Below are 20,643 nucleotides of genomic sequence, written 5' to 3' on the forward strand. Positions count from 1 at the left end.
TATATATATGATATATACATATAAAAAAAATGAATTTTGTGTGAAATTATATATATGCATACATATAACAACGAATAATTTTTATGTAATATACGTTTACAAATATATATACACACCATATATACACACATACATTTTACTACATGCATACTCAAGCATACATACATACAACATACATACAACATACATACATCCATACATACATTTAAATGTGTGTGTGTTTGTGTTTTGTGGGCCATAATATATATAATGTGTGGGGTTGTGTGTAATGTAAATTTTATATGAAAAATATATTAATATGAGTGTGAGTGAATTAAAGAAAGACAGAGACAAAAAAACCCTTTCGGTAGTGTACATGTTAAATAAATATAAGAAAATATTAAAAATTTATATATTAATGTAAAATAATATATATTATATATATATATATAAAATTATATATATAAAGATATTATATATAAATTTTAGTAAAATAATAAATATATATATATATATATTATATACTATATAAATTTTGCATGGGGTAAAATGTGTATAATGCATACAGGGACAATATAGGGATAACTACATACAAGCATATCTGTTTCTTTCCTAAAAAAAAAAAAATCACCTTTCTTTCATATCAGAAAAACCCTCGTAACTGTGAACAAAAGGGTCAGAACATACAAAGGGCCCAAATCGAATGTTTTGTCGTTTTTAAGATTTTTTTTTTAATGAATGTGTGCATTTTTTCTTTTTTGTTATATTTTTTGTTACCCGTTTTATTTTTTTTTTTTGTTTTTTTTCCCACAATTTTGCCAACGGGAATTCTCGGAGTGTTTTCCGCCATTTATACCTTTTTTTCTCCTTTTTTTTTCTCTCCTCCTCATCTCTCTCTCCCTCGCCCCCTTTCTCTGTCTCTCAGTTAACATTGTTTTCCACGAGTGAATAATCTGCCACCAGCGCCCGTTCCAACTCTCTTCCAGGCCCCACCGAATCTGCTAGCACCGCCCAGAGTTCCAACAGGAAGGCTTGTCAGTCTGTCAGTCAGTCAGTCAGTCAGTCACCATGAGGTAGGCGTGCTGCTCCTACCCCCTCCGACCCCCACCCCTTCTCTCCTTCCCGGTGGGGTTGGGGGCCGATTTGGGGGGGGGCTGGTGGGTTTGGGGGCCCCGTGGGGGCGTCCCCGGTCTCGTATGTGGGTGCTAGGGAATCCTCTGGTGCTAATTTTAAGATACATATATGTATATATTATATAACTTAGATGCAATAGCATTTAAAAAGTGGTTTCTTTGGCCATAGTCTTTTGAATTTTGTTTACTCAAAACCAAGCGCCAGCCCACGTCCCCCGCCCCCAACCCCCGAAACCCAAATCTCCCTACCCTCTTTCTTGTCCAGACTGGCCTGCGCGGTCTGCTAAGCCTACCCACGGCCTTTCTCCCACAACTGTGTCTTCTCCGGTGACCTCTCTTGACCTGGACACATCCCCCAAAAGTGATTAGCGAGTATGGAATCCCTATGCCCAAGGAATCTTGGCAAACAGTGCTTAACTTGGGTTGCTTTTAAGGATGTGGCTATTTAATGAGATTGTGATGTGGGTTAATGAAAAAGGGGTATAAGAAATAACAATTTTGGATAAAAAACCGAAATAATGATTAATAAATAATAATTTTAAATTTAAAAAAATCATATATTGAATGATAATTGATTTTATTAAAAAGCATGGGCGATAAATTCCTCATGCACAAAAGGGAGTATAAGCCCCCAACAAAACGACCCCCATCAGAGAATAAAGATGAAGCCCCGTATCTAAATGGGATCTCGGGGTTTTCAGCGTTAACACAGCGCCTCACAGCCTCTGCGATCTCTCACCTGTTTTCCCCCCCTCGCCCCGGGGCGAGATGCCGGGGGAAGCTCGTTTGCGTTTAAAAATATAACCCGCGTTTTGGGGTCCCCCGCTCTTCTCGGCGTTTTCCATAGTTAAAAGGACAGTAATGATGGTGTTGGAGATTTGTGTGTGTGTATTGTGTGTTAAAAATAATATATACATATGTGAAAATTTATTATGGTTTTGTGGTGTGATAAAATAAAAACACAAAACACACACACACAACACCCCCAAAAACACAACAAACCCACACAAAAACCCCAAAAACAACAAATCAAACAAACAAAAAAAAAAAACATCAAAAAAACAACAAAAAACATAAATAATATATACCTAAACCACCGCAACAAAAAAAGATGTATATATGTACAAAAATAAAAATTTAAATAAGATATAGATAAGATATAAATAATTAATATATCATAAAAATACATACTTAAATGAACAAAATATAATTATAGTATGATATATATAAATTATTTACAATATGATATGTATATATATGTATTTATAAAAATAGATTTATAATAAATTATAAATAAATATATATGTAAATATATTAGTACATGCACACAACACAAAAACAACACAAAACAAAACCACAACCCCAACAACCACACACACCAACACAAAACAAAAAAAAAGCTAAATGTTTTTATTGTTATATATTTATATATATATAAAATATTATATATATATTATTAGATATGTATATATTAAATACATATTATATATTATATATATATAATATATTAAAAACAACCAAATTGTTTTAGATTTAGTCATATTCTAGTTTTGATTATGTATTTTTATATTCCATTGCCGATTTTTTAGTTATATATTTTAACAATCTTATTCTAGTCGAAATTATAATTTTTATATTTTTGGCCCAAAAAGAAATAACTTATATCGGCAATTGTTGTTTTTTTTCCCTTGCATTTATCACCCGGCCCCCCTTTTGAAATTGCACGCGTGAAAAATGCAGGTGAGAAAGAGGAAGCAGCTGAGGGGTGGTGTGTGACGGCTGAGAATCGCCTCGCCACCTGAGGCCGAGAAGAGGATTTCTGAACGTCTCTGGGTCCCGTTAAGTCAATGTGAGGGATGGGTAGATAAGTCTTTTCTATTTTCCCTTTTCTCTCTTTTTTTTTTTTCTTTTTTTTTACTTTTTCTTTTTTTTCTGTTCTCTGTGATTTCCTTCGCTGGTTTGACCGTTCGACTCTTTGTCCCGCGTTTTTTCACGGTTTTTTTTTCTCTCTACTTTTCTCTTCTGTGGTCCCCTTTTCTCTTTCTTGGTTCTTCTCTCTCGTTCGTCTCTCTCTCTCTCTCTCTCTTCCCTCCTATCTCCTCTTCCCTCTCTCTTCCTCCTCCTTCCCCCTCCTTTTCCCCTCTCTCTCGTTCTCCTATTTTACAAAATCTAAATGGATCTTTTATCGATCTTCTCTGTCCCCCCTTTATCTAAGTAAACCTTTTTAAAAATTTACAAGGTTCCAGGTTAGTCCTCATTGTTAACGACAAGCAAATGAAACTTCGAAAGCACCGGCTAAATATCCCCCCCCCCTTTGTAACCCCTTTCCCCCCCCCCTCTGTTCCCCTTTCCCGTTCCCGGGGGGGGAGGTGGACGTGGATCCCCCCCCCCCCCCCCCCCGAGCGAATGCCTCGGCCCAAAAGTAGGCCCATCACCCGGTTTTCTCTCTGTTTCCCGCCTTGTTAAAAGCCCACCGTACGGGAAGTTGCCTGCCAAATTTCCTGTTGTTGGGGGAACCGCTTTTAAAAGTTGTGTATAGTTATTTTTTTCTCCTCTTTTTTTTTTCCCTTTTTTCCTTTTTTATCCCTGTTTGATATTTTTTAAAACCATTGTATTCTCAAAAAATGGATGTGGATTGTGTTTTTTAAATTATTTTAAGCCTTCTTGTGTTTTTTTTTTTAATTATTAATGTTTTTGCAGATTTTACAGTATTCCCGTGGGGTTTCCTTTTTATAGTAGTGTTATGCACGACTCGGTTTTGGGAAGGTTTTTGCAGCTGTTTTTTTCCGGAGACTTCGGAAGTGCTTGATATACAGACCTTGGTAAGTTTTAAGTGGATTTGGAAAGTCAAAATTTTAGTTTTATTTCCAACGTTTTTTATTATTTTGTTATTTATTTCTTGTATCCTCTTTTTTTTTTTCTTCCTTTCCTGCTCTTTCCCCCTTTTTCCAATAGTATTTGGGGGGAAATGCAATTACATTTATTTGGATTTTTGTTTGGCGTCCTTATTATTTTGTTGTCTGTATCTCTTTCTTCCTCTGTGGCTCATCCTTGTTGGGAATGTTCGGGAACCCCAGCGATTAAAGAATTTGCATGAATTTCAGTATGAATCCCCTTTTGCATAAGTTTCATATTTTAAAAACAGTGGTTTGTTTTGTCATCATACCCTATTAATCGACCATAAATCTCTTTCACATCATCACCTCATTTGTCATCACTATCTTTAAACAGGTGTCAGGGAGGCTTCCCCCCACCCCTATGAGGTAACCCCCTTTCCCCCCACGCAAGCCTCCCCCGGGAAATTTGGGACCTGAGCAGAGGGCGGTGAGACCCTGGAAAATTCAATTTATTGTTGTTTGGTGCCTCCGCTGTGTTGTTGGGGCGGGTGTCATTGTCGATTTTTAAAGGGGGATTTTTTTTTTTTTTTTTTTTTTTTTTTTTTTTTTTTTTTTGCGTTGGTTTTGGGGTTATTTTGTCCCTAAAAAGGTACTTTACACAGGTATAACCCCCGCTTAAAATCCTTTGAATTCCCGAGCTAAGCCCTGCTTATTCCCTTTTTTATTGAGAGGTTTAAGTGTCTTTTTGTTTTCCCTTTTTTTTTTTTTTTTTTTCTTTTTAAAAACTTTTGTTATTACTAAACCCCTTTTTTAAAAAATATGCACTAAAAATAACCCTTACCATAAAATACCCACATAAATTTGGGTAAAAAAATGGCGAAGTAAGGGACGCCCCAAACGCTTACCCAAATGGAGTGCCCATAAGATTCATTATAGCTAGATATTAATTATTTTAGAATTTTACTCTAGTTTATATTTACCAGAAGTAAAAAAACAAAATTCCCCTTTTATTCCATGATAATTAAGAATCATTACCCTTAACAGCCTTTAGAATACTCTTAGGAAAAGGCAATTTTTTTTTTTTGGTTCAGTAAAGGGTATATGGAAGTGGAAATACCGGGGTTTTATTCACCTTGTGTGTGTGTGTGTGGTTCGTGAGTGTGTTGTGTGTGTGTGTGTGTGGTTGGTGTGTGTGTTCGGTGTGTGTGGGTGGTGTGTGTGTGTGTGTGTGTGTGTGTTGTGTGGGTGGTTCGTAGTGTGTGTGTGTGTGTGGTGTGTTCGTGTTGGTGGGTGTGTGTGTGGTGTGTGTGTGTGTTCGTGTGTGTGTTGTGTGTGTGTGTGTGTGGTGTTGTGTTTGTGTGTGTTCGTGTGTGTGTGTGTGTGTGTGTGTGTGTGTTGTGTGTGTGTGTGTGTGGTTCGTGTGTGTGTGTGTGTTCGTGTGTGTGTGTGTGTGTGGTGTGTGTGTGTGTGTGTGGTGTGTGTGTGTGTGGTGTGTGTGGATTTTCTTTCCAATTTTCCCCACGTTTTCCCGTCACACTCTCGCTTTCTTGTCTACGTTCCATCTCCTTCTCCCTCCATTCTTCTAAATATCCTTCCTTCATTTATCAAATCCATCCTATTTCCATCCAATTTCCCTTTCTCCCCCAAATTAAGATATACATCCTTCCCCTTATTATTCATTCCACCCCATTTATTTATTTTCATCTATCTTATATATATCTATCCCTCCATTCCTCATCCATCCATCCATCCACCATCCATCCATCCATCCCTCCATCCATCCATCCCCTCCTCCATCCATCCATCCTTTCCTTCCTCGCCCCTATTGCCTTCCCCCCTTTCTCGCTCCACCCCCATCTCTCTCCAAACCCATATCCTTTAAAAACACCCCATAATCAGGAATAAACCGGCTGTAATTTTTCTATCCGAGAAGGCCCATTAAATCTGTAGTAGAAGCGGGTTGGTGCCGATTTGACGCCGGAAAGCAGATTAATTCGATGGATAACTGAAATATCTCTCATCTTTCCCTCCCCTTTGATTTCTTTTTTCTTTCTTTGTTCCCTTTTATTCGCTCTCGCTCTCTCTCACTCTCTCCTCCCCTCTCTCTCTCTCTCTCCCCTCTCTCTCTCTCTCTCTCTCCTTCCTCCCTCACCCTCTCTCTCTTCTCTCCCCAATTTTCTCTCCCCTCTTCTCTCTCTCTCTTTTATCTCCCCTCTCTCTTCTTGTTCCTTCTTAGGGCCCTTTCCTTAGGGCCCCAATCCGGAGAAAAAAAAAATATATAGGAGCTTAAGTTGAAGATGGATCGCGTTTAAGTTTTCTCGTCTTCTTTTCCTTCTTTTTTTCTTCTTCTTTTCCCCTTTTTTCCATTCGGCCCTTGCTTTTCAAGCGAAGCGAGAAACGCATTCGAGAGGGATTTTCGATAGGAAAATGAGGAAAAGAAATTTTGACGAATGAAGGATTTTTTTTTTTTTCCCCGTTTGACTTTTTCGAATTTGGGGCAAATTTTTAGGGTTAATGACTTTAAAGAGGATGGAGTCCCGGTTGTTAATCGTAGTCCACGAATGGATGTGTTATTTATTATAATTATATTTTTTTTTTCCTCTTCATTATAATTGTAAGATTAGCATTTGTTTACAATTATTTTTTTCTGCCTTGATAGTCCTTAACTATCTTCATTACACTTATATTCCCGTCTCCCTTACTTCATTCTGCACATTTTAATCTTATTTATCTATTTCAAAATAATATATGCCACGCTTCTTCGCAACATCGAGGGCGATCAATTCCAACTCATGCAGCATTCCCATTATATTGCATGACCCGTGAACATGCCGGCGGATTCGTCCCTTCCTTGACCCTTCAGCCGTCATGGCAGCCATCGTCTCTCATCCGGGCCTCGCCTTCCCCTCGCCCTGGACCCTCCAACCGATTTTTCATCTCCCAAAGCCGTGGTTTTTGTTTTTTTGTTTTTATCCCACCATTCTGTTCTGCCCACCTCACTGTTGTCTAAGAAACCTGGTTTTAAGCTACTCTGCAAGCTGGTTTCTTGTTCTAAGCCCTTTATCCCCATTCAACCGCTTTTCCTACTACCCGTTAACCACCGGCTTACTGCCCTCTCTTCGCTCACATTTCTGCATCCATCCATTGCCTCCATATTTCGTAATTTCCCATCGGATCTCCCCCCACAACCGGGCTCTCATTCCCCTTTCGTCCGAATTATCTTTACCGGCCTTTCAAACCTCCTTCCAACGGAAGTTTTCCTGCTCATTGAGATTCCTGAAAATGTTTTTTTTTTTTTTTAATTTTCATTATTATTGTTTTATATTCATTTATTCATTTTGTATATACATATATATTTTTTTTATGCCGATTCAGCATCAACTCGAATTAATCTATATTCCGAAACGTTCAACAACACTGCGGTCCTATATCAAGATCCCCTTCCCTCTCATCTCTCTTCCCTCTCCTTTCCTTCTCTCTTCTCTTCTCTCTATCCCCTCTCTCTCTTCTTTCTCGTCCTCTCTCTCTCCCTCATCCTCGTCTCTTCTCTCCTTCATCCTCATCTCTCTCTCTCCTTTCTCTCTCTTGTCTCGCTCTTGGGGTTGTGGGTGTTGTTTGTGTGGTGTGTGTGCGGGTTTCTTCTCTCTCCTTCTCTCATCTCCATCATCTCCTCCCCTCTCAACTAAACATAAATTCGTTTCCTCTCTCTCTTTCCCTCCTCTCTTTCTCTCTCCTCTCATCTCATCTCTCTACTATCTCCTCTACTCTCTTCCGTCCTCATTCCCTCCAACACCTCTCTCTACCTCTCTCGTCTCTCTCTCTCTCTAAACCTCACTTCTCGCTCTCGTCTCGCATCTCCCCACTCTCTCCTCCTCTCTCACTCTCTCTCCCGCACTCTCTCTCTCTCTCGATCTCTCCTCCCTCTCTCTCTCTCGTCTCTCACATCTCTCTCCTCTCTCTCCCCTTCTTTCCTAACCTCTTTCTCCAGAAGTTGGAATTTATCGAGCTCCTTCCTTACCCCAGCCCCGGCCTCTCATCCTCCTCCAGTCAGATTCTTCCTTTTACAATCCATTATTATCTTGCCCTTCTCCAGCATCGGTGTTTACCCCCTCTACTGTGTTCTCCCTCTCACCCGGGCCCCTTTCCCCTCTCTAACCGGCTTCTCTTCCCTGTAACCACCCGGACCCAACCGCTTCTCATCATCCGGCGATTCTTTCCCCCTCGACGGCTTTTTCCCTCCCGGATCACCAATCTCTCTCTATTGATTGGCCCAGTCCTTTCCGGCCTCTTCTCTGTCAACTCGGCTTCCGTCCCCTCTCAAAAACGACACCTTTTCCCTCTCCCCCCCTCCCCCCACCCCCTTCCCCCTCTCCTTTATGATTCTCCTTCCTCTCTCCTATACCCGTTTCCTCTTGCCCTCCCCAGTCCCTCCCTATTCTCCCCGGACTACACACCCCAACCCCTCCCCCTAAAATTCCCCCTCACTATATCTACCCCCTACCAGTTTACTCCCTGCCCCCCAAAAATACTACGATAGCGATGGAAGCTCATCTAAGATAACGACATATTAAGCATCCCCCCCTCCCCCCCCTCACTGATCCCCCGACGTCGGCCGCGAGACAGCCATCCGAAAGCCATCTTGGTTTATCAATATTCGACCCCTTCGTCTCGTATATATTACCTTAAGATTACCGCAAATGAATTATGTCGAAGAAAATATAAAAAGGTTAGTCGGTTTGGGGTGACGCGGGTTTTATTGACGTTTTAGAGCAGCTTATCAACACGACTCGAAGTTAAAGTCTATTAAGATAAGAGAAGAGGAAAAATAGGATAAAACCTGAGTATCTCGGTCTGATATAATGGCTCGTCATTGATCACTCTAACCGACGGAGGCAAACGCGGGAAAAACCCTTTACTAACCCATCTTTAGTCCTCCTTTTTTTCTTCTCCCTTCTACTATTATCAGTATCTTTAGCCGCTCCTCTTCATTCCATCCATTCCCCTTTCCACCTCTCAATCTATTTTTTTTATTTTTCCGGAGGTGCAAGCAAGTTTTAATTGAAGTTCGAGGCAGAGGGCCCACAAACCAATTTCCCGCCTCAAGGCCGGAAGGAGGAATTTCACACGGAAATGAGAACCCCGTTGTATTTTTTTTTTCGCGCCGGACTGAGGTACGGGCCTTGGGTATTTAAAATTGATTTCATGTTGGGGTGTGGGGGGTGGGGGTTTGGGGGGGGGGGTGGGGGTGTTGGGGGGGGGGTGGGGGGGGGGGGGGGGGGGGGGGGGGTGGGGGGGGGGGGGGGGGGGGGGGGGGGGGGGGGGGTGAGGGGGGGGTGTTGGGGGTGGGGATGGGGGGGGGGAGGGGTTAGTGGGGGGGGGGGGGGGGTGGGGGGTGGGGGGGGGGGGGGGGAATGGGGTGTGGGATGGGGGGGGGGGTGGGTGGGAGGGTGGGGGGGGGGGGGGGTGGGTGGGGGGGGGGGGGGGGTATGGGGGGTGGGGGGGGGGGGGGGGGAAGGGGGGGGGGGTGGGGGGTTGGGGGGGGGTTGGGGGGGGGGGGGGGGGGGGGGGGGGGGGGGGGGGGGGGTAGGTGTGTGTTGGTGGGGGGCATTATAGATGTTTTGTGTTGTTGGGTGTTGGGGATGAGGAAGTGGGTTGATGTATGTTTAGTGGGGGTTAGATTGGAAGTGATTGGGAGAATGGGGTAACTTAATTAGGCTGTGACGAGTGTGGCTGTTTAGTATTATTTTATCAATATGTCTTACCATCGATTTCTTAGTGTAAAGTTAGTATATATAGAAAGGGTAAAAAAAGGAAGAAGAACGGAAAGAAAAGACTGAGGGAAATGACTGAGAAAGAAGAGCGAATAAACTGATAAATGAATGGAAAAGGGACATGAAAGATGATAAATGAAGAAAAAATATAGAGATATTCTAAGGATCTGAGAGCAGAAGGAAAGTGCGAACGGTGAGAGAGAGTTTATGTGTAGATGTCGCCAGATGCAAGTCCGTTTTAGTGCGAAGGTCGATACATTTAATGTTTCCTTTTATAGCAAAGGGTTTCTCTCTTCGTTTTTTTCTCCTTCGCATGTGTCTTTTCTTGTCTTTACTCGAACCCTTTTTTTTATTTTTTTATTTTGTTTGCGTTTCATTACTAAGGTATATCTCGATAGTGTTAGTTTTCTCCCGTTCAACGCTCTCTCCTCCTCCTCCGCCTCCTCTCCTACTCCTCCTCCTCCTTCCTCCTCCTTTCTCCTCCTGCTCCTCCTTCTCCTCCTTCTCCTCCTTCTCCTCCTTCTCCTCCTACTCCTCCTTATCACCATCATCATCATCATAATCATCATCATCATCATCATCATCATCCACATCATCTCCTCCCACCCCTCTCGATAAGTCGCCCCTCCGACCTCCCACTACCCTTTATCTTCATTATCTCCTTCCCTGCTCTTTCGTCCCTCTTTCCTCCTTCTTTACTCCCCCTCTCTAATTTCATCGCCAAAGCAAACAACGTATCTTTCCACTGAACAGAAAAAAGGAAGTATGGTCCCACTGGAATCGCGGTGTGTCGGTGCGTCCGTGTGGTGTGGGTGTGTGTGTGGTGTGTGTGTGTTGTGTGTGTGTGTGTGTTTGTGTAGAGCATATAGAGGGTTATTGGCTACAGGCACGCAACTCATTTTTCCTGTTTGTCTTGACCTCGATCCCTCTAGGAGATTTGGCTTTAGCACACATAAGCCGATGAAAAAAAGGCCGTCGATATTCCGATGCCGGTGTTGTTGTGTGGATTGGTGTGTGTGTGTGGCTGCGTGTGTGTGTGTGTGTGTGTGTGTGTGTGTGTGTTCGTGTGTGTGTGGTGTGATTGTCTGTCTAAAACCTGTATTATGGCGACCCAACTGCCTGGGCATTTTTGTTTGAAAAGTTTATTTTTCATTACCAATAGCCTCTTTCCCTTTATTTCATAATCTTCTTATTCGGTAGTTAGAGATAAAATTCCATCCCGGGTCAACGGAGAGTGAAATTCGCATCCGGCTTCCGTCGAAAAGGCGAAGAAAAAAAAAATAGTCGTCATGTCGAACAACTCAACATGATTACTAGTTCCATCATGTCTTCTCCTGGACTTCTCATAAGACTTTGGGAATGTTCAAGAGTCAAACATTCTCAAGAAAGCCACAATCCCCCACAAAGATACCACTGCCTTCTCCGCGGCCTCCCAGGCCGATCAGAAACAATAATCTCCAATTTCGATCCCATCCCATGCGTGCTGCATCGCTTGAAATGGGTCACAGCCTAGAGCGCGACATTAATGTAACTTAACCGATGAAACTTTATTTTAGTACACATCCTGGTAGGAGTCAAGTTTTACTTTTCTCTCTTTCAGTCGCCTTTAAAGTTCGATTTTGGCTTGAATTTTAACCATATGTTGTTCGGATGGGTGATGTGTTAGTTAGTTTTAGTTTGGTTTTTTGTTGTTTTGTCAATAGAGCGAGGCGGGACTTGATACAAAAAATGTTTGTTAAAAGCTCCGCCTGGTATTTTTAATTGAACTCCCCCCGCATAAACCTTCAAAACAACTTGATGTTTTTCCCTGTTGGTATTGCGAGCGGAGAAATAGAGAGGACGAGGAAAGGGGACATAGAAACAAAAAAATAAATAAATTAAAGAAACAAATAACAACGTGAAGAGTAAGCTAAAATAATAAAACAATATAAAGAAAGAAAGAAAAAAAGGAAAAATCCTAGAGAATCTCCCACCCTTTCCCTCACATGTTATCAGCTCCGCCCCACACGCACACACAAGAACACTACAACACAACACACACACCCACACACACACAAAACACCACACACACACACACACACATATTTGTGTTTTTTTTTCCACTTCTATTCTTTCTCACTCAAAATTTTGTTTTTCTTTTTCATTTTTCTATTTTCTTCCCCTGTTCCTCCCCCCCCCCCCCCCCCCCTCCCCCCTTCTTCCTCCCCCCACCAAAACACTCGCAAACCAAAATCGCTTTTCGTTAAATAAAAATCTCACTTGGTTTACCTAGGCAGCTGCCCCCCCCCCCCCCCCCCCCCCCCCTCACCCCCCCCCCCCCAGCCCACTTCCCTCATACTTTTCCCTTCATCTCCTCCCCTTCCCCCCTCCCTCCTCCCTCCCTTCCCCTCCAGCCCCTCCGGGTCATCCCCTCCCCCTCTCCTTACTTTCTCCCTCCCTTTTCTCATCCCCCCACCCCTCCCCTCCCACCTCAATCCCCCCTACCTCCCTCCCTTTTCCTCCCTCTTTCCCCCCCACTCTCCCTTCCTTTCTCCCACCCTTCTCCCTCCCTCCCCCCTTCCCCCTCCCCCCTCCCCTCCTTCTTGGGCCGGTAATCTTGGGGTTTAGCCCCCAGGAGATACCCGGTTCCTCCTCCCTACATCCCCTCTCCTCCACCCCCTTCTCTCCCTCCGTCTTTTCCTTGCCTCTCTTTTTCCTCCGTCTTTCCCTCGTTATCTTCTGTCTCTTCTACCTCCGTCCTCCCTCCGTCTACCCCCGCCTCTCCCCCCATTTCTTTTTTTTCCTTCCTCTGTCTGTCTTCCCCCGCTCTCTCCTTCCCCTTTCTTTTCTTTTTTGTTCTTCCCCGCCCTTTCCGTTTCAACCTCTCCTTTCTCCCTTTCTACTCGCCTCCCCCTCTTTTCTTCCCTCTGTGTTCGTTTGCATCGTTTGCTTTTTTCATTTTCCCCTTCCTCTTCGGGGCAGCCCGTCCATCATCCCCTTTTCCCTCTCCCCCCCCCCTTCACTCTAGGTGCCGTGTCCTTGTCTCTTTTTTTTCCCTCTCCTAATCTACATCTTTTTCTTCTATCCTTCCTCACCCTTTCTTTTCTTCTCCCCCCCCCTATCCCTTCTGTCCCCATCCACTCTTCCCCCTCCCCCCCCCCCCCCCCTCCGAAAAAATTTCTTTAACCCTCCTCCTTTTTTTTTTTCCCCGGTTTCCTGCCGAGCTTTTTCCTCCCTCTTCCTCCTTTCCCCCTTTCCTTTCCTCCCTCCCCCTCTCCTTTTCTCCCTCCCCTTTTTTCACCTTTCTTCCTTTTGCCCCTCTTTCCCTTTTTTCTCCCCTCTTTGTTCCCCTTCTTTTTTCCTTTTGTTCCTTTCCTTCCCCATACAAATTTTTCTTCGTTTATTTTCGGTTTTTTCCTCGCGCTTTTTTTACCTTTTTTTTTTTGGGGGGGAAGGGATTTTCGAAGAGCGGCTCCAAATCTGCTCTATTTTTGGGAAAAACGGCAAACAAAAAAAAAAAACGAAAAAAGGGGATATGGCTACCCTTTTGTTTTTTCTTTTTTTTAATATTTTTCACACACAAATCTTTAAGTTTCCTCTTTTTTTTTGGGGTTGGGGTTTTTTTTTTGTTTTATAGTTTTTTTTTTTCTTCCTCTTTTGTTGTTGTTATGTTTTTTAAAGCAAGGAATAAGGGGGGATGGGAAAAGAAGGGGAAGGGGGGAAAAAAACAGAAAATTTGGGTAATTGAAGTCCCAAATAAAAAGGGGAAAAATTTTCTCCTCTCCGCCTACAAACTCTTTCCAAACTTTTTTCCTCATATTTGATATCATTTGTTTTTTTTTCACTTTTTTTTTATTTTTTCCTTTCTTTTTAAAGGATTTAAAAGGGGGGGAGTATAAAAGGGGAAAAATAAAAAGAGGGAAAAAGAAGAGAAAAGGAAATGGTATCAAGGGGAAATATCTTTCTCCTTTCCTCCCTCCTTCTCTCTTCCTTTCCATCCTCCCCTTTTCCCTCCCTTTCCGTTTCTCCTTTGCTCTTTTTCCCAACCCCCCCTTTTTTTTTCCTTTTCCCTTTGCTCGCTTTTCTCCCCCTTTTCTCTGCGGCGGAGGGACATAGAACAGGGGGGGGGGGGGTCGGGGGGAAGGGGGAAAGGGGGGGAGGGGGGGGAAGGGTTTCATCACCGGGTCAGGAAGGGGGAGGGGAGGGGGGGAAGGGGGGGGGGGGAAGGTAAAGGGGAGGGGGGGAGAATGGAGGGGGGGGGGGCCGGGTTTCCGCCTGTCCCCCCCTTTTGCCTGTAAGCCTTTGGGAAAGATTTCAGGGGCCGGGGGGAGGGAAAGAGGCAGGGGGGGGGAGGGAGGGGGGGGCGTCGACTTTTTTTTAAACTAGGGTTTAAGGAGGGAAGAGGGGAAAAAAGGAAGGGGGGGAGTCGGGGGAAAAAGGGGATCCTGGGGAGAAAGGGGGGGGGGGAAAAGGGGAAGGATTTTTTCCTTTTCCCTTTTTTTAACGTCTTTTTGGGTAATGGTTTAGGTGTTGGCGTTTGTGTTGTGTGGTTGTGGGTGGTGTTTTGGTTGTGGGGGGTTTTGGGGGTTGGGGTTTTGGGTGTGTTGGGTTGTTGTTGGTGGGTGTGTGTGACGAAAAAAAAAAAAAACCACAGACAAAAACAGACAGCCCACAACAAAAGACAAAAACAACAACAAAAAATGAAGAAAGAGAAAGAGAGAAGAATGGGGTAAAAAATTCAAGAAATAATCTTTATTGGCGGGCCTCCTTGCACAAACCAACCCACTAAAGGGGGGGAAAACCCCCTCATCTACCTCCCTCGTCGGGCCCCCGGGAGGGGGACCCAAGATCCGCGCAAAACGACAAAAAAATCAATTTGCTCCCCGGGAAGGGCCTCCCTCCCGGGACTTTTTCTCCTGAAGGGGAGGAAAAAGTAAAAGGGGGGACGGGAAAAGGGATAAAAGGGGGAAGGGGGAAAGGTAAAGAGAGAAGGGAAAAGGGGGGGAAGGGGGAAGAAAGAGGGAAAAAAAGGGGGGGAGGGGAAGGGGGGAGATAATTGGGGAGGGGGAAAATTAAGAAAAAAGGAAAGAATAGGGGAATTAAAAGGGAGAGGGAAGGGAACACAAAAGGGGAAGAAGGACATACAAAAAAAGGGGAAAGGGGGAATTTGGGAGGGGAGAAAGGGGAAAAGAGGGAAAAAGGAAACAAAAAGAAATAGAGACAAGAAAGAAGAGAAAAAAAAAAGGAAAGAGTTAAACAAAAAAAAAGGGGAAGGGCAGGGGGAAAGGGAACAAACCAGGATGAAAGTTTTAAACCCGGGTACTTTCTTTAAGCTCAGAATGCAAAAAAAAAGGAAAACGATAAAAAGGGGGCAAAGTGGCGAGCGATAAGGGGTTACGGATTTAATTTTTTGGGGTTTCAATACATGTTTTTTTTAGATAGGGGGGGGGTTAAGGGCAAAAGAAGGGTGTGGGGGTTGAATTCAGGGCGGAGGAGGGAAGGAGAATCAGAGGGAAAAGGGGGGGGGGGGGTAAAAAATTAACCCTAAAGCCCAGCTGTCACTCTCGCTTTTTTTTTTCTTTTTTCCTTCTGGGTTCCTCTTCTTCTTCCTCTTTTTCCCTTTTCTATTTCCTTCTTCTTCTTCATCTACTTCTTCATCGCGGCTCGTTTTCCCTTTGCTTCTTTCTTTTTCTTCTTCTTTTTCTTCTTCTCCCCTTTTTCCCGTCACCCCCTTTTTTTCTTTTGCTTCTTCTTTTTTTATTTTTTTATTATTTTATAATTATCTAATTACTCATTACTGGCTTTCAATTCCTTCTGTTTCTTTTTTCGTCCCCCCCTTGGGTTTTTTTTTTCCTCTCCTTCCCTTACCTTTTTTCCATTTTTTCTTCCTTTAACCCCCCCCCTCTCCCTCCCCTTCCCCTTTCCCCCCCCTTTCTCGCCCTTTCCCTTTCCTCTTTCCTCCCCATCGGTTTTCTTCCCCAAACTCCTTTCCTCATTTTCTCTTCATTTCTCCCCCCGTCTCCTCTCTTCCTTCCCCCCCCCTCTCCTCCCCTCCCTTCCCCCTCCTCCACAACGCTTTATGAGACCAAGCATCCCCACAACTTGAATTTTCCCCAAAGGGGGGACATTTTTTTTTCTGTGCTTAAAAATTTCAAAGGGAATTATAACGCAGGGGAAAATTTCCCGATTTAAATTGCTCCTCCGCTCTCTATTCTCTCCCTCTTCTCTCTCTTTTTCTTTTCCTCTTTCTCTTCTCTCTCTCTCTCTCGTCTCACTCATCCTCTCTTCGTCTCTCTCTCTCAATCAAAACCTCAAATCTCTTCTCTCCTCCTATCTCTCTCTCGTCTCTCTAATCTCAATCTTCATTCTTCTCTCATCTCTCTTTTTCTTCTTCTCTTTTTCTCTTTCTCCTCTCCTTCTCCTCTCCCTATCCCTCTCTCTCCAACGTCTCTCTCTCTCTCTCACACTTCCCAATCTCCTCTCTTCTCTCCTCTCTCTCTCTCTTTCTCCTCTCTCTCTCTCTCCTCCCTCCTCTCTCTCTCTCCTCATCTCTCTCTCTTCAACTCCACCCCCTCTCTCTCTCATCTTCTCCCCCTCTCTCCTCTCGTCCCTCTCTCGCTCCTTTTCCGTCTCTCTTCTCTCCCTCTCTCTCTTCTCTCCCTCTCTCTCTCTCTCTTTCTTTCCTCTCTCTCTCTCTCTCCTCTCCTCTTTCTTCTCTCTCTCTCTCTCTCTCATTCTCCTCTCTCGCTCTCTCTCTCGTCGGTCGATTTCTACCCCTACTCTCTCTCTCTCTCTCTCTCGTCTCGTCTCGCGAGTCTCTCCTCTCTCTCTGATCTCTCATCATCTCTCTCCTCTCTCTCTCCTCTTTCTTAGACTTTTTTAATAGTCTCGTACCTTTCTCTCTCTCAAATCTGCTCTCTCGTCGTCTCACTCTTCTCTACCTCTCTCTCTCTCTCTCTCTCTCCCTCCTCATCATCTCTCTCTCTCTCTCTCTCTCCTCCCTATCCTCTCGCTCTCGTCTCTTTTTAGGGGGGGGAGGGGAATGGAAGGGTTATTTTGGTATCGCCCACTGATTGGGGAGCTCGAGAACTTTTTTATCCATGTTTATTGGCGTTTCGATTCGGTTGTCTGCCTTTCTTCCGGACGCAACTCCGCTTCATAAACACAAATTGAGATGGAATTAAACTCTTTGTTGGCAGGGTACATTGCTATACTAATTTAGGTGGGAGCAGCACGGACTTGGGAATCAGTCTAATTGGTGGGGATAGGTGACAGTCGACGATGCTCTCTCTCTCTCTCTCTCTTTTTCTTTTCCTCTCGCTCTCTCTCTCAATCAGCTCTTATCCCCCCCCCCCTCCCGCCTCTTTTCCTATATCTTTCTCTTCCCTCCCCCATCTCCTCTCTCATCTCTCTTTTCTTTTCCTCTCTCCTCTCTCTCTCTCTCTCCACCCCCCCCTCCCACTCTTTTCCTATATCTTTCCTCTCCTCTCAACACACCATCTCTCTCTCTCTCTCTCTCATCTTTCTCTTCTCTTTCTCATCTCTCTCATCTCCTCTCGATCTCTCTCTCATCGTGGTCCTCGTCTCTCTCTCGTCTCTCTCTCACTCTCTCTCTCTCTCTCTCGTCGTCTAATCTCTCTCACTATCTCCTGCTTCTCGTTCTCTCCACTCATCTCTCGTCTCTATCTCTCTTCTTCTCTCTCTCTCTCTCTCTCGTCTCTCGAATCAAGGGGAAGGTCTCATCCTCTCCTCTCTCTCCTCTCTCTCCCTGCCCTCCCTCCCTCCCTCCCTCCCTCCCTCCCTCGCTCCCTCCCTTCTTTATAAAATAATATCAACCAGACTTAGTACTAAAAAAATAAACTAATTGTCGACCAACTAGAGAGAAGAATAAAGAAAAAGAAAATGTTCCAGAAAAAATAAAATACTCTTCGATCAAAACCAAGTGGCCCGCGAGGCCTACGTTAACGTCTTCACAGAGGGAACAGAGCGGGTGCAGAAGAGGAAGCAGAAGGCGGATCAGGAGAGGAGGAGGAGGAGGAGGAGGAGGAAGAGAGTAGGTAGTAGTGATAGTAGTAGTAGTAGTATTTAAGAAGTAGTATAGTAGTAGTAGTAGTAGTAGGTAGTAGTAGACGGAGAAAGAACAGGAGGAAACAGTGGGATTAAGAACAAGGAGGAGGAGTAGGAGAGGAGTAAGGGCGGAGTGAGGCAATACGACAGTAAGGAGCAGGAGCGAACATATGAAGGGAGGGAGGAGAGAAGGAGGGCGCGGAAGCAGGATGAAGGAGGAGGATAACAATGACGCTTTAATTTCCATCCGAATCTTCCAGGGTAGGATTTCCCCTCTGGTTAATCCACGTCGCTGAGTTTCGCAACCCAAAAGAGCCAGCTTGTCTCCGCGTAGGAAGGCCAAAAATAGGAAGGAGGAAGGAATTTAGAGGTAATGAAGGGGTGAGGACGAGGGGCGGTGGGTAAGGGGAAGGGGAGGAAAGGAAGAGGGGAAGCGGGAATAAATGGTAGAGGAGAAGGGAGGATAGGGAAGGGGGTTTGGACGAGGAATAGATAGACGGAAATAGGAGGAAAGGGAAGAGAGATAAAGGGAGTGAGAAAGGAGAGGCCAAAAAGGGCGAGGAAGGTGGGAGGGAGGTAGAGTGAGGGACAGACAACTTTTTGTTTCCCACGAAGTTCGCGTGCGTCCTTTTCAAAGCAGCTTCCTCCCATTTTCTTGTTTCTGATGCGAATTGGCCTCATAAAGGCTGGGAGTGGGGGGGGGGGGGGGGAGTGAAAGTTGAGCTTGACCGAAAAGTTCGAAGGACAAGTGTGAGAACTGAGATTGGAGGAGGAGATTGGGTGAGGGTTAGGAAGAGAGGGGAAACCTGCACCAATACGCGCATTATATGATCACAACCACACACACAGCACTGACTTGGGTAAAAAACTTTGTTTCACTCTCTCAACTATCTCTCTCTCTCTCCCTTTTCTCCCTCTCTCTTCCCTTCCTCGCTCATATCCATCTCCCTTCCCCCGCTCGCATTCACATACATCGAAATAAGTAGTCACGAGAAAACGACCTCTCTCCGAAATGCCGTCCAGCTTTGGCATTTCATGCATAGTTAATGTAGACCAAATATCAAGCCAGGTTGCCAGCTCGGCATGAACAATTGCGCGGGAGTTTATTTTTTATAAAGGGATTTTGCTTCGATTTTCCCACGGGTTGGAGAGCTCAGGGAGGGAGGAGAGGAGGGAAGAAAGGTGGGGTGGACAGAAAGAGGGAATATGAGGTAGAGAGGGGAGAGTGGTAGACATGGTCTAAGGGGAGGGAGGAGGAGGAAGGAAGGCCAGGAAGAGAGGAAGCAGGTAAGCAGAAGAATGAGGGTCCAAGAGAGATGGACGTAAGGAGAGAGAGAGAGAGAGAGGGAAGAGAGAGAAGAAGAAGAGAGGAGAGAGAAGCGAGGAGAGAGAGAGAGAGAGAAATAAAGGATGGAGGAAGGCCGGAGGGTGTCCAAATGTTTATCCCCATGTGTTTCTCCCCCGTAATTAAGCGTTTACAATCACGTTAAACTGAGTCGATGTCCGGGAGCACACGCCCCCTCTCCCCCCTTTCCCCAACCAGAAGGGTCTTGGGTCACGCTGATACACCACAGGTTAGTTCGGGGTAATAAACGCAGGATTGTTGACGCAGTCCTGTTGTGTCCCTCCTCCTCCCAATTTAATTGACACGATTGTTCTTCGTCTATTTGTCTCTCCATCTCCTCTCCTCTTTGGTCTGTTTATCGAGTCGATTTTTATCTTCTCTTCTATTCGTATCAATTCTTTTCCTTCCTCTATCCTCCTCCCCTTCTTCCCTATCCCCTCTCCCTCCTTCTTCACTTTACCCCCTCCCCTCCTTCCTCTCGTCCCTCCCCCTCCCCCTCTCTCTGATATCCCCTCTCCTCTCCGACTTTCTGGCCTACTTTCAAAGAAACGTACCCAGCTAAAAAACACATTACACTTAATCTTCCAAATTTTAAGAGCAGGGACATCTCCCGGCACCAAAAACATTTGGGCTTCGCAACCATTTTCACAAAACACCTTTTAAATTTTCTCATGGATTAATTATTGTTTTAATTTCCCGACCTCTTTTTTGGGATGGGATGTTCTGCGAAATGGGAAAGGGGGGATAGGGGTGAAAACGTGGAAAAATTGGGTGGGTTTATATTTTTTAAGGGGGGGGGGAATTTGATACAAAAGGGGGAAAAAATAATTTTTTTAAAAGGCCTTATACCCCCTAATTCCTTTTTCGGTTGGGGTTTCGGAGAACATTTAAAATTAGAAATTTCACTACCGCAAATCCCTCCTATTATTGGCAAATTTTTTCCCACGAAACAAAATTGCAGCACGCTTTGGCCGCGGGAACACTGCTGAATTAACAACAGGGGCATCTTTCCTTGTCCGTCCCCGCAGGGCGAATTACCCTCCTCCCCCTCCCCCTTCCCCCCCAACCCAAACCACCCCCCCCCAAACCCCAGCCCCCTTTCCCCCTTCGTCCCCTTTTTTCCCCATCTATCCATCCACCTCCACCCTCTCCGCTCGCTCCCCCCTCCCTCCCCTCCTCTCCCTCCCCTCTCCTCACCCCCCTCCCCTCCCCCCCCTTTCCCCCTCCCCTCCCCTCCCCACCCTCCCTTCCCCCGCCTCCACTCCCTTCCACACCCTCTCCACCCCCGCTTCCTCCATTGCCCCCCCCCCCCCCAATGAGCGACGGTGACTTTATAGCCTAAATCCGGGCCCGACTTCGCCACAAGACTAATGGTACAAAAGGGAGGCCTCGTATTGCCCCGCGAGTTAGTGCCTCCCGGATGCTAGGGGAAGGTTGTCGCTTCTGTCTCCGTCCTGTTTTCCTATTTTTTCTGATGTTGTTTTTCGTTGTTGTATGTTCTAGGGGCGGTTTATTGTCTTTGTCCCCGTGCT

At 44.9% G+C, this 20,643-nt stretch overlaps 1 protein-coding gene across 5 annotated transcripts in view; it reads left to right on the forward strand.

Annotated features, from left to right (window-relative positions):
* Positions 1 to 20,643, forward strand: part of LOC125036089 (phospholipase D gamma 1-like) — a 219,103-nt gene that overhangs the window by 134,704 nt on the left and 63,756 nt on the right. The window contains exon 3 of one of the 5 annotated variants that reach the window (XM_047628481.1): positions 966 to 1,052. The exons of the other annotated variants lie outside the window; for them this stretch is intronic. The gene's annotated coding sequence lies outside the window, so the exon portion shown is untranslated. The remainder of the gene's footprint in view (positions 1 to 965; positions 1,053 to 20,643) is intronic. 5 annotated transcript variants of the gene reach the window in all.

Source organism: Penaeus chinensis, chromosome 20, assembly GCF_019202785.1.
Source record: "Penaeus chinensis breed Huanghai No. 1 chromosome 20, ASM1920278v2, whole genome shotgun sequence".
NCBI classification, from domain to species: Eukaryota; Metazoa; Arthropoda; class Malacostraca; order Decapoda; family Penaeidae; genus Penaeus; species Penaeus chinensis.